A 14,170-nucleotide genomic window follows, 5' to 3' on the forward strand; every position below is an offset into this window, starting at 1 on the left:
TTTGTGTCTTTTCTTTTTTGATACACATTTTAACATCCGTATTTGTTTCTTTATTGTTATTTTAACTTCTGTATATTCAGCTTTTATTGTGATTCAAACCATCCCCTTTTAAAGATCTTTGATTTTCACAAGATGAGAATGTTTCTCCTTTTCTGCAAATCATGTCTATGTGAAGCTCTTTGAATAACTTGTGTCTGTGAAATGTGTTATATAAATAAACTTGCCTTGCCTTCGTGCCAACAGACCAATTAAATAAACAAGCTTAAGTGCTTATGTTCCAAGGGCTGTACATAATAAACTATGAAAAAACTCCAGATTGTGATATCTCTCGTTCTAATCGATTTGTGAGGCTGCAACAAAACTTCTCAAAGGTTTTATGAAATCAAAATGTATTTATAATTCAAAGTAGCAGAGTGATTTGACAATGAATGTACAGAATAATAACTACAGCATAGACAGTGTTGCAAAGCAGAAAAAAACAGTAAGAGAGTAATCAAATTGTGGATTCTGTTTCCTGTAGTTCAGTGGTAAGAGCATGGCTCTGACAACGGCAAAGTCGTGTGTTTGATCCCAGGGAATTGCACATACTTGGAAACAAATGTATAGGATAATGCAATGCAAGTCGCTTTGGATAAAAGCGTTTGCCAAATGCATAAATGTAAAAGCATTCCATAATCAGCCTACATACGCTAAAAGCAGATTTCTTGAATTAAAACATGTATTTTTCATTACATTTGAAACTACTGGAAAGCACAAATGCCTACCAGGAACCAATAAATGTAAGCTTTAGTAGGGCTGGGCGATATGGCCAAAAATTCATATCTCAGTATTTTTAGGAGGAGTAGCGGTATACGATATATATCCGGTATTTTTTACCAAAAGGAATAAATGGTTACTCGAAAATCAAAGCCTTTATTAAACCATTTTAACAGTTTTTGAGCAAAATAGAATGCAAATACAGGGTTTTCCCTCCCTGTTTACAAATAAACAGCTTCACAACATATTTTAAATTATATAAAATATTTGATAAATAAAATACAGCACACGCAGTTTTCATTTCCCAATCTTCAAGAAAATTAACTGTCAAACTCATATATGTCTCGCATGTCCTGCTTGACCATAAATCGGATGTTAGCACGAAATGAGACACTTTTGCGAGCCGCTCGGAAAGCTTCCGTCTGCGTCAGAGCTTCTGTTGCAAAGTACTTGCGACTGGGTAACTGGTATCTTGGGTCAATGGTTTTTAGCAGCGTTTTAAAACCTTCTTGTTCCACTGTTGCAATAGGAACCATGTCTTTAGCAATGTGATAAGCTACCGCCTTAGTTATATCGCACCACTTGCGACTTTTCTTTCCTCCATGTCGCATGCTACCTTGTGTGCTGGAGCAGGCAAGCGGGCGCGATCTAGTTCGCGCAGAGCGAGCGCGTGCACGGCATCAAACCATATCGATATATCCCTCCAACTCGGTATACCGCCCAGCCCTAAGCTTTAGCACAAGTTCTGCTGGGAAGACTCAATGCTACGTCAATAAGGAGGCTCAACCAATTCTAGGTTAAACCTTGAACTCAGAGCTGCTCCGAGCAGATTTGGGTAGGAATGGCTGCACGTCATATTTTTTATTAACTTTATTGCTTCATTTCTGCATGTATGTCACTTTATACACACTTTATTAAGTCATTTCTTGTCGTCCATAGAAAATTATACTCTGAACAAGTCTGTATAATACAATTTGGAAAACACTTCAATGTTTCACGTGCCATTCCAGTGGATGGTTTAAAAGCACCAACCAATCGTTTGCCATCCTCCATCAAACTAGAAGCATGGCCTGGGAAGTGTTTTTGCTGTTGGTCGTATCTGCACCTTGACAAAGGTCTTGTCGTTAGTGCACTTCATCTTGTTGTAGCAGCACGCACACAACACAGACAAAGGATGACAAGACACCTTGTTGTGTAGTTTAAGTACCGTAGTGTCTTCACTTGGGAAAGTTCTTATGGTCTGCCATTATGACCATCCACTGCGCATTGGAACAATATTTTGGGTTACTAGAGATAAAGATACGGTTAGTTCCAAACAGCGAGCAAAACCCAAAGGACAGGACAACAAATATGGCACTTGTCATTACATAAAGTCTAAATGGCATTAATAACATGCCAGCCACATGCATGAGCCATCACATAATCTTAAAGCAAATTACATAATTTTGATATCAACCAACACGCAAAGGTACCTACATGCACAGTTTTAGTATCATCTAGGCTCTTTGGACATCTGCTATGGAGATGTGGGGGCCTGCTGAGGTGTGCAGGTTGCACAGTCGTGAACGCATACAGGTTTATATGAATGCGTGTAGGCAGCTGTACTCCTACGACTGCTTTAGTTCTCTTCCTCATGGCAGAGACGACTGTCACGACTCTTAGCCCACTCACACAGCAAAACCTCCCATTTCATATTGACAGGCAGGGAGGGAGAGAAGAAATAGATGTATTGGTTACAGCATCAGTGTTTACCATATGGAGTCTAACCAACGCAGAACCACCCCTCCCAAGGCCCACCATAACGTACCCAGAGTACAGCTGGTCACGAAACAATGAGAGAATGAGTGATTCATCCCTGTGCAGTGGTAAAATACTGTCAGAGCCGAGTGGGTGAGACCTCTTACTGTACAATTTGGATAAATGTGTGAGGAAAAGCGTGTTACACGCTGCTGGTTTACAACAAACAAGTGCACTACAAGTCACTATGAGTGCAGTTCCTCAGTGTCATTGCTTAAGTGTCTTAGAGATTTTTAAGTCGTCCAGATGCTTCATAACCATTATTACTTTTATAAATTTTTGCTGAAAGATTACCCCCCCGGAGTAAAGCAAGGCACTATAACCTGACAAGCTGGGGACTCAATGGTAGTGTCTGCCAATCAGCTGAACTAAAGGACCGTAACGAACGGTTACGCACATTTAGTAAAATAAAGGCATAAAATAGGCACAAGCTGATTTTACCACGGCTTGATATAGGGACAATTTAACATTGGGCTATGAATGTTTGAAAGTCGATTATAATGTGTGACGATTCAAGTCAGTTGAGACGCTAAAAGAATCACAGTTCTGTTTGGAACAGCAGGGGCCACTGTTTTTCAGCAAACTTGGTAAAAGTTTGATAATGTTTTTCTCTATCCTGGAGAGGTCAATATCATCATCCACCGCTTGGCGGAGCTCAGCTATGTTTTTTTTTCTTAGAATGTACCAAATTGTTGATTTGGCCGTTCTTAATGTTCCTGACATCTTTAATGAATTTGTTTCACGTTTCACTTGCATGGAGATCTCCCTGAACCCCATAATGTGAGTTCACAGCCACAGCTTCCAGATGCAATCACCACATGTAGAATCAACTCCATTTAAGGAGAAGCCATACCTGTGAATAAAACAGCGTTTGACCCAACTGTCCAATAACTTTTGGTCCCTTGAAAAAGAGGGGAGCTTCATATTGAAGAGCTAGAATTCCTTCAGCTAAACTGGATGTGAATACACTATAAATCAGTGGTCGCCAACCCTTCGATCGCATACAAACTACACCACACATCTGTTATTTCTTAAACTAACTGCTGCATTTATTTTAAATAAATTGACCAATTTGATAGGAGATGAGCACCGACCGGTATGTTAACGGTCTCAAGTCAGTTAAGGGCTCACCGTGGTGATTAAACCAAAAGCCGTGAGGTGACAGTCAAGCTATGGCAGGGGCTCCATGAAAGGCAAAAACGTAGCATTTCCATGCAGAATGGAACAGGAATTTCTTTTTACCCTAGTTAAAAAAGATAAGTGTGTGTGTTTGTTGTGCCACCAAACACAAACAGTGTGTAAAAGAGGAAATCAAGAGCTACACCACAATAACAACCACCCTAAATTTAAAGACAGCTACCCGCCATGCAAGGAAAGTTGAAGGCCCAGCAACCACTAAATCTGCTGACAACAATAAGGCTGCTACTGAAGCATCGTTTCGTGAAAGTTATTTTCTGGCTAAAACGAAAAAACTTTTAACAGATGGTGAATTATTCAAAGCAGCAATGGCCATTAATGCAGACACGGTTTCCAAGGATTTCAAAAACAAAGAGAACAGATGCCACAATCCATGAGGTACCCCTCAGTCCAGCATCAGTGACAAGACAGGTCGAGTCAGAGGACGTGGATCAACAGGTATTATAGGACTAATCACTCTGTAAATATTTTTCACTATAGTTCAACGATTATCTGGAAAGCAGTGGACACAGCTCAGCTTGTTTTTGTGAGAATGGCTTTCCAGTATTTTACAACGAGAGAGGACTTCCTCACTCTTTTGAACCTAAAAGAAAAAACTCGAGGTGAGGAAATTTACAAAGAGTTAAAAAATATGCAAGACACAATGATGTCCCCATTCACAAAACTGGTAGCAATTACCACCGACGATGCGTGGTGTTCGTCTGGTTTAATAGCACTGTGCTGTAATGACCCTGATTTTCCCGACTTCAAGAATTTTCATTGTGCAATTCATCAACAGGCCTTGGCAGGGAAAGACGTGGACTTTTCTCATGTAATGTCACTGGTGGTCAAACTGAGCAAAAGCTCAATACGAGCAAAAGCACTTCAGCGGCACTTATTCAAGACGTTACTGGATGAGCTCAATGCTGTGTATGGAGACCTACTTCTTCATGCTGATGTGCGGTGGTTGAGCCGCGGGAAAGTGCTGCAGTGGTTTGTTGACTTACTGCCTAAGATAAAGACTTTTGTCTGCAAGAAACGAGGAGAACAATGAACACTCAGATGATGCGTGGCTGCTGGAACTGGGTTTTTTTTGACAGACTTGATCACAAAACTGAACACACTCAGCAACGAGCTTCAGGGAAAATACAGACATCTGCCCCACATGATCAGTGCAGCTTTCAAGTCAAAGGTCGGTGTTTGGATGACACAATTAAAGAATGGGAGGCTAACACACTTTCCCAACCTGGAAGAAAATGTCACAGAGCATTAAAGACAAGGATGTTTTTCACCCTGAGAAATACTGTGCTCACTTGTACAAAGTTGCAACAGTTCAATGTGCGTTTTGGTGAGTTAAACGAAATGGAACGTATTGCTGCATTTGTCTCAAACCCATTCAGGCTCATTGATATAGAACAGGTTGCAACCAAATTCCAGCAAGTATTTTATTTGTCAAGTGGAGTTGACTTTGAGATGGATGATTTGAAAAATGACAAAGCTGAAAGGCAGATCAAGAGACAAGTTTCCTCTCCTCACTGCATGTGCACTAAAAGTACGTGCTTACTTTGGGTCAATCTACCTCAGTGTAACTGGCATTTTCACAGATGAAAATACTATACAAAGTACAGCAGCCGCCTTACTGACAGACACCTCACAGACTGCCTCAAACTGGTAAGCTATGAGCCAAACCTGTCGCAGACAGTATTCAGTCACAGCCCTCACGCTGACTTTTGTTACTTGTGATGGCTTTGTGAAAAGTGATGATGTTGCACAAGATGGGTCACAAACTGCACTTAACTGAGATTGTTGTTAGAATTTTGTTAGTCCGGTTAATGGTATACATTTCGAAACTTCAGTGAATAAGCACTTTACTGCGGACAATGGGACTTTTTTTCAGTTCAGTGCCACTTCATTGATCTGATCACTGTACATGTTACAGTGTTGTTATACTGAAAAAGCCTTTTCTTGGTTGCTTTAGTGTTAAAGTACTAATTGTAAAAGAACAATTCATTTAATTCAAAAACAATTAAAATACTAAATAAAAAGCCTCAAGTTGAAAGTACAATCTGGGCTGTCTTTTTCTATATATTCTTCAATAGGTTTAGGACTCCAAATAAAGCTGAGTGTGTGCACTGTAGGACAATATCCATTATAAAATTGTAACTCCAATTATACAGATACACAGCGAAAATAACCAAAAATGTGTTTCTGTATATTTATGGACCTAACTGTATATAACTTTGAAATAAAGGAATATCAGCATCCCTGTCGTGTTAGCAGAGAGCCGCTAATGCTTCTGATCTATGTCATTAAGTTTGTTGTAAAGTTACGACAGAGAGCTGTATGAACAACCCAGTCTTACGGCAGTTTGTGGCATAGACATGAAATTTGGAAACTAATCATTTGTGTTCATGGACGGGAATATCACGTTTTTTCTGTGCATGTGAACATGACCTTCTTATTATGTATGTCACTCAGCATGACTTTCAAAACGCAGACTGCATGCATTTTACATTTTTATATTTATAACCCGATATCAAAAGTTGTCGTACATATTTTAGGATGTGGCTTACCATCTTCTTACTTCACCCCAAACCCTAAAATCATAGACGCAAAGACAAATTTAGCTAAAAACGCGAGGTGGCAAAACAATGCTAAATGGCTCCCCTAACCTCGCACAGGGGTGTGACAAGACACTTATACCACGAGAAGAGATGAGACGGAGTTCACGAGAACATTAGACACTTATGATTAAATATAAATATCTAGATCTAGATCTCTATCTATAGATATATAGATATAGGGGAAAAAGTATTTTAATAACCTTAAAAACACAAAATGCAAATAATGTGGCATTATAAAACAATCTTGTACTAATATTAAACAATGAATCATTATGCAATAATAAATATGCAAACAATGCTAAATGTTTTGTCAAACTCAACTAACAGGCAGCAATTGCAAATAAATTGCTCGTGTTAGCAGAGGTGGTGATCATATCACACTGTCAATCCTCCTTCCTCCACTGACTGAACCCTCATAGCCTTCAGAGAAACTACATAAACACATTTATGCTAACATTACACATAAATAGAGACAGATGATCTGTTTTTGAAGAGGTTTCCCTGTGAATGATTTAAAATAACGTAATAGCGCTCCAAAAGACTGCCGTAAACACTAGTGCTTAATGCGTGAGGCGCTGCAGACACGATAGACGCGTGTGAAGGTTGAAACTCATACGTCTAGCAGTTACAAGCGGCTGTTCCGCCGTGCCTGTATACCCACACAGAAGACACAGCTGTCACAGCTCGCGCTCTCGTTTACGAAACTTACGTGACAGCATACGTGATCGGGCATAAATGAACAGATCCCGATAAGGTTGAAAATGCCTCGATCGTCCCCCTATCGTAATCTTTGCGATCTGCTCAGGACATCCCTACCAGTGATTATGTCCACAGTGGTCATTTCATCACATGAGCCAAACAAAGCATCAATGCTTTCCACCCACATTATAACTCAAAAGTATTAGGCCAAGGTTCTGCCAATAATTACCGTCATGCGTTACTGTGATTGACTGGTTTGTGAATAGAAAGCGCTCTGGTGGCATGTGGCTGGTGACAGAGTTTGTGCTCAGGCTGAGAGATCGGTTATTGAACTCGGTTCAACAGACCACCTAATGACATTTACAGACATCATTCCTCAAGCAATGATGGCATCCGCTCAGATAAAACATTATCGATGCGCGGCCAGTATGCCTCCCACAGAGCTTGCAATCTCACTCTTGTTTGTTCAGTATGAGCAGAAGATAGCTCAAACTGTGCATAAGGACAGACCCTAGAGAAAGACCTACAGATGAATGGGGTCTCTTTCAATCTCATGCAGAACACCAAAACAATTTCTCTCCTATTATTGTGTCCTTGTCGTTGGTTTGTACAAGGTCAGATTCCACAAAGCTGATGTGAGATGAATCTTTAGTGTCAGAACAGAAATATGGCTAAGAGCTTAATTCACATCAACGCCGAGCGAGACAGAATGTCTGCATCAGCAACCACGGATTTCCTCCAACAAATACCCTGAGGATTTTGCAATTTTGTAAATGACTGGACTAATGTGAGATACATATTTAATGGACTATGAGAGCATGAATGCTTGAAAAGCGGTTTCAGGACTTAAGTAGAGAATAAGTGACCAGGCACCCATAACAAATGGCAGTGTCACACACTGCTATTGGCTCTGTCCACACCACAGACATAGAAAAGCTTTATCATGCAAAGAACTGACATCTGTAAATTACTAACAGGTTATTGCTTTGCTATGCCACCTAAACCTGACCCACATGCAAAAGGAAACATTCCTCCACATATCTGAGGTTTGAAACGAAAAACAGATGTAGTCGGTCTCAGTATAATACTGGTTTGCATATATTTTCACATTACTACAATTGTTACTCAAATATTCTGAATTTCTGATAATAACCACAGTAAAAAAAGTTATTTTAAAGAGAATATAAATTTAATAGCAACACCTGCAAGGTTTAAAAAGCTTTTTATGCCACACTGGCACAGAAAACAGCATGTGATGCCATCACCAACCGATACCCCTCTGCAATACACAAACCCCGCCAGGAAATACATGAGACTTCAATCACTATAGGCAATTCTTAATCACGGATTTGAGACCTAGTAGGTGATCATCCAGGCATAGCACCAGAATTTCACTATGCAGTGACAACACAGTTCATGTGCAAGTCAGCTGATCCGCACTGGCTTTGAGAGCATGCAATGAGACACTAACTAATTGCATCATTCACATATAGCTCAGTTGTGCAAAGAATGTTTGAACTCTAAACCTGTTTAGAACGGAGATTAAATACTTTGTCTAATCTCGTTCATTTACTACACATTTTAGAGATTTGTCAGGACCTAAACCTACCATTTCAACACACTCTATATAAGCAGTTGCTATGCTTCACATCAAGACTAAAACTGTTCTGATTTGAGCGAGACAGGTGGGCTTTTATTTCCCCTCTGTAACTAGGCAACAGGAGCTTATAGAAAGTTCTGAGTTATTTTCTTGAAAGAGTCGACAGTTTTAAAACAACTGCAACCGATTGAGTAAATCAACAACATCAAGCTCAAGGTCACTTCCTTCCTTCCTTCCTTAACAAATGACCAGTGTGTAAGTAAACGGGCACCCTTTACAAATACCATGAAATGTCCTGTAATAGATTTTGCAGATATATTTATTGTAGAAATATATATTTATTTTGAAAGAAAGAGCAGCGAGATCCTAACGTAATGACAGAAATAATAGGCTACAAAGGCATGAGCAAATCACACCGCTTTCTCTAGCGGACGTCCTCATAAGAATGCTGGCGAACCCAAACGCTAAAGAAATCCTATTAAACACAAAACATGTCAAATTGATTTCATTTCCTTCCACACAAAAACTTGAATTAGGGAAGAAAGGACAAAACGCTATTCGTCAGAGTGATGGATTAATGCTAATAAAAAGGCAGGTTGACGTCGGGGTGGGTGCTCTTGTTTCTAAGCAACAGAAACCTTGACTCAACCCATTATTGTTTTGTTGTTCAACAGCTAGAAAATGAAACAACAGAACCTATGTCTGCGTTTGTGTGTACATCTGCCATCAACGTATCATCAGATCTTCATGTTCACCGAAACAAACAAACCCCTGAACAACACACCTGCAAAGCACAATAAAATCTCAACTGATTTGATATTAAAATAAGCACGTACGCGGCTATCATGCAAGCTTGCAGGGCTTTCGATCCCAAGCACTGATGAGTTAACTGTCTGTCGAGATGTCAACCTGGAGGCCGCCATACCCCTGCAACATGCTATGCACGTTCCAAGCGGTTCTTCCTCGCATAAAGTGACAGAAGAGTGATCAGTCGGCTTCGCTTATGTGTGCCAACTCCCTCTTTCACAATAAATGATATGCATTAGTAAAACTGGCCAACAGATAGCACAGACGTGTGTGTGTGGAGGTTTTTTTTGGCATGGGAACACACGGCCGTGAGTGTCATCACTGGGCTTGCATCAGTGGCTATAATTTCCATCTGGTCTGTGTAAATGGTCATTTCTTCGAAAACAACAGGGTATGGTTTAGCAATGGGATGACGTCAACCCCCAATTATTGCGTTTAAGAAGAGCTCAATACAACACATTTATACCATACCACGAAAACATGTGCACCCATTCTCATTCAAGAAGATCCGAAACCACCATTCTTGGCATTCTTGAACTACGCGCAAACAACATTGTCCGTTTCTTTCTGGATCGTGGTATTACTTCACCAGCACATTCCTGTTCCTACTTAAAGGACAAATCCATCTCATAGTCAAGAGAGTTTATTCATAACCGTGTCCACATCTGCTTTGGGCTGAAAAACATGAACACATTATGGAGTCTTTTTATACACGAATACATCATTTATGCGTCTTAACGATGTTGTTGCGCATGAAAGAGTCCGTAAGATGCACGACGGACGTCATTTTTACAGAACTAACGGTAATAGTTTGGCAATGTCACCTCTCTTTAGGAAAACGAGAATGAAAAACATCGATTCAGAAAGAGCGATTGAACACAATGAGTTTATATGGTCAGATCTCGCGGTTGAGTGTTTATTGAACAGAACGGCTACGAAGACTGAATAACTTCCTACTATCAAGCTAACTGGCTAAACACACGCTGTCAGGGCAAAAGAGTCGAATTTACCACGTTTTGTTATTCAGTGTTACTGACTGTTTGTCAGACGCTGTGAATCGTTTTCCGAGGCGGTGAAACAAGTTTGTCGATCGACCGACAGACGCAAACACACGCAGCTCTGAAGCCGCGCGACGCACAACGGCAAACTTGAAGAGAAAGTTTGAGAAAAGAGGAGAAACGGACTCACGGTGACAAACTTTCTGCAGACGGCTGAAGGGAGCCGAAGGACGGGAACAGCGGTGACTCCAGCGCAACAGCGTAGAATGAAGCGATAACTCTCACGGTATTAAAGGTAAAACTGTAAACTGGCGTCGTTTGGAGAACGAGGCACGAAAAGTGTTTGATGACGTCACCTCACGCGCCACGCCTTTCACGGCTGCAGCTCATTGTATCATAAAGGACAAGCTCCAAAAATTGCTTTTAGTAACCATATTGTTTTGGTGCGTTGTTTTGCTACAGTAGCCGTCGTTTACTGTGGTTTTACAACTAAACATGGTTTTCAAAATCATGTTTTTTTGTGACAACCGTCGCTTTTCTGCAGTAAACATGGTTTTTCAATTTTAACTGTAGTAAAACCGCGGTCAATTTTCGTAAGTGTGATATATTTAAAGATCGGTCAGTGCAATTTTAGGGCACTTAAACACGACATTTAAGCTTAAATCCAGCCCGGGAAATAGCTCCCATATTTTTAAATAGCATATTTGGCTAATGCGATTAGAGCGATGTATAAATAGGGATTTGCTGACATCTTGTGGTCATAAGTAACATTGGCGATTGTATTCTAAGGGATACTCGTACTATCGCAAACCTGTTTCTTTCTTTCCTCTGAAGGCAGAATAAATATTTTGAAGAATGTCGGTAACCATACAACATTGGACCGCGTTGACTTCTGTATTGACTCAAAACCACTGAGATATTGCTCAAAAACTTTTATTTTGTGGTTCACAAAATAATTCATCGGCCTACAGGTTTTTGAACGACACGAGGACTGAGGACTATCCCTTTAAATCTGCAAAAACCTTTTTTTCAAGAGTCTGCGTAAAACTTTTTTCAAGAAGTTTACTGTTGTACTGCTTTTTAAACAGCAGATGGAGCTATAACTCTATTAAAGGGGCCATGTGACACGGCTAAAACGAATATTATCGTTTGTTTGAGATGTAATGCCATGTGTATACACGATTTAAGGTCAAACGTGCTGTATTTTCCACATAGCGCACATGTTTGTATCTCCTCTTTGCCTCACCTCCCTGATTTTTTAGAAAGCTCATTGCTCTGAAAAGCGAGGTGTGCTGTGATTGGCCAGTTATCCGGTGCATAGTGATGGGTCGAATACTACAAGCATGTGATGGAAATGTAACGCCTCTTAACGTATTTGGAACATCAGGTTGCAAAGCAATTGTACTGACAGGTACGCCCACCGTACTTACAGTTGGGCGGTCTTAGTCAAATCATACCACGTACTGACGTATATTTGTGGGGGTGTGGTTACACGAGGCGTTTCAGGCAGGTCTGGGTGTGCATTCACTTTTAGATAGAATGCATCTTTTGTTCCGACGCTTAAATTTTTGCAATTTTACGTGTCTAATGCATGCATGGGCAACTTATAACAAACCAAAGACACAGAAAAACGTGTATTCACACCACATGACCCCTTTTAAGTTCCAAGGTGTTCCTGTGTACATGTCGAAGATAACCTATGCAGATTTGAACAAAGACACCCAAGAAAGATAAATCCATAATAAGAATGAGTTGAATTGCAAAAAAAACACTGTTTATTTGCTTATTCAAATATGTTAAGGATACACCTGAAAATGAATATTACCAACAAACGCGTAATTTTGCTAGCCTAACACATAACGTTCACACTTACAAATGACATACAGATAGCACATGGCAGTGACACCGGTGTTAATGGAGTTCATAAACGCAAACATACACGATCATTGTTGTGTATGATCCCACCTCCTCTTTCTGCACGACTGCCAGGCCTGAGGCTGATGCCAGGCGCTGATAGCTGGCAGACTGTCAGTAATTTGTGTTAATTGTGGGAAGTTACCATTGCTGGCGCCAAGTCAGCTGGCACCACTACAGCTCGGTTTTCCATGTATCCCAGCAGCTCATTCATGGTTTCTGTCTGTCTGCTTTCACTGTTAATCAATGATCAGACCCCGTCACTTAAATCCCGACTCTTGCTCTCAGTTTGTTGGGGCATTAACACTGCTTAAAAAGGCCTTAGAGCAACAGCTGAGCAGCTTCACATTGGCAGCATAACAATGGATATTTAAATACCCAGTCATGAGGTGCACCGTCAAGTTGATATTATTTACAACTTTAATAATTTATTCAGTTATTTCAATGGATTGTATTTCGGATGCATGCAACGCAATGAAGACGCGACACAATTTGCTGAGACTACTTCATACAAAATGATGAATTACGTTTCTTAGATCAAACATTAGTCATATTTATTTAAAAATCATTTAAGATAATTAATTTCTCTTACAGAAGATTTAGCTTTTACCACAGGTATTCATCATTTTTAACTAACTACAATTAAGTAATTACACCAATGAGGCTAATTAAGACCAATAATGAAGGGCTGAGAGTCACGTGACTATTGTTCTCTCCCCAGACTAGCCACAGTGCAGAGCCATTATAGTTGCCCAGACAAAAAAAACAGCCACAATGGATCTTGAACAAAAGAAATAGATTGGGATTAGTCAATTAAGTTATCATGTTATCTATTGCAAAAGAATATTACAGAGGGAACAATCGTACAAACGATGGGCTTTGCGGAAATCTTTGTGAACAATACGAGAAGGATCCACATAAACGAATACGAGAAAAATGAAAGTGTTGTAATTATTGAAGTTGTATTGTGGCATGTGAAATTGCTAATTATGTCAACAATGTTGCCATAAAATTGTTATCCTGGCAGAAGATTTGCGCTTGCTTCTTATCCATTCAGCGTTTTCCTTTTTCGCCCGTTTTTTCAATGAATTAATTAGGCGATCACTGTAATTACTGTTTATATTGTTGTTAATGAGCCCAAAGGCAAGCGAGCAGTACTCATCCAAATTACACTCACTAGGCACAGAGCCAAGGAAGAGTCCAAAAGAGAGCAGGGGGAGAATAACATGCTAAATACTCCCCATATCTGCCTAATCATCAGCCAGCCTTTTAGTGTAGACAAACCGCTAACTCATGAACAAACACATTATTTAACATTAATCTTGTTGAGAAGATGCTGCGGAGACTGGCAGGCCAAAATAATTTAGCGTTGCTTTACATGTTGATGGAGTTCTTGGTGAAGGACTGTACGCGCACAATGATGTGTCTTTGCAATTTGCAGGTATTCGATGGTGTAGAAAATAATGTAACGCTGTATAAATTAATTGTTTGGTAGAGAGAAACCTATTGTTTTTAATCAGCCACATCAAGTGGCTGAAAATCTGAGACCGCAATAAATGCACGAACCTCAAAAGTATTACAATTTTATTTGTTATGTGTATACCTATACGTACTTGAAAACAAATGCTATAAAAAGTTTTTCTTCTTGATATTTGATTAAGTAGTAATTAGTTAATTCACAACTGAACCGAACCGATCTGTGGCTCCAAACCAAGCCGAACCTTGGTATTCACTCTTAAAAAACGTTGTTTGTCGAGCTGTGTGGCTCCATAAAGAACATTCAAAGAAACTTCAAAGTG

General features: G+C 39.9%; 1 protein-coding gene across 1 annotated transcript in view; it reads right to left on the bottom strand.

Annotated features, from left to right (window-relative positions):
- ncalda (neurocalcin delta a) overlaps nt 1-10,845 on the bottom strand; it is a 37,564-nt gene extending 26,719 nt beyond the window's left edge. Inside the window, exon 1 of the mRNA XM_079469701.1 lies at nt 10,648-10,845. The gene's annotated coding sequence lies outside the window, so the exon portion shown is untranslated. The remainder of the gene's footprint in view (nt 1-10,647) is intronic.
- Nucleotides 10,846-14,170: the final 3,325 nt, after the last annotated feature.

The sequence above is a fragment of the Barbatula barbatula genome (assembly GCF_947034865.1).
Source record: "Barbatula barbatula genome assembly, chromosome: 12".
Taxonomy (NCBI): domain Eukaryota; kingdom Metazoa; phylum Chordata; class Actinopteri; order Cypriniformes; family Nemacheilidae; genus Barbatula; species Barbatula barbatula.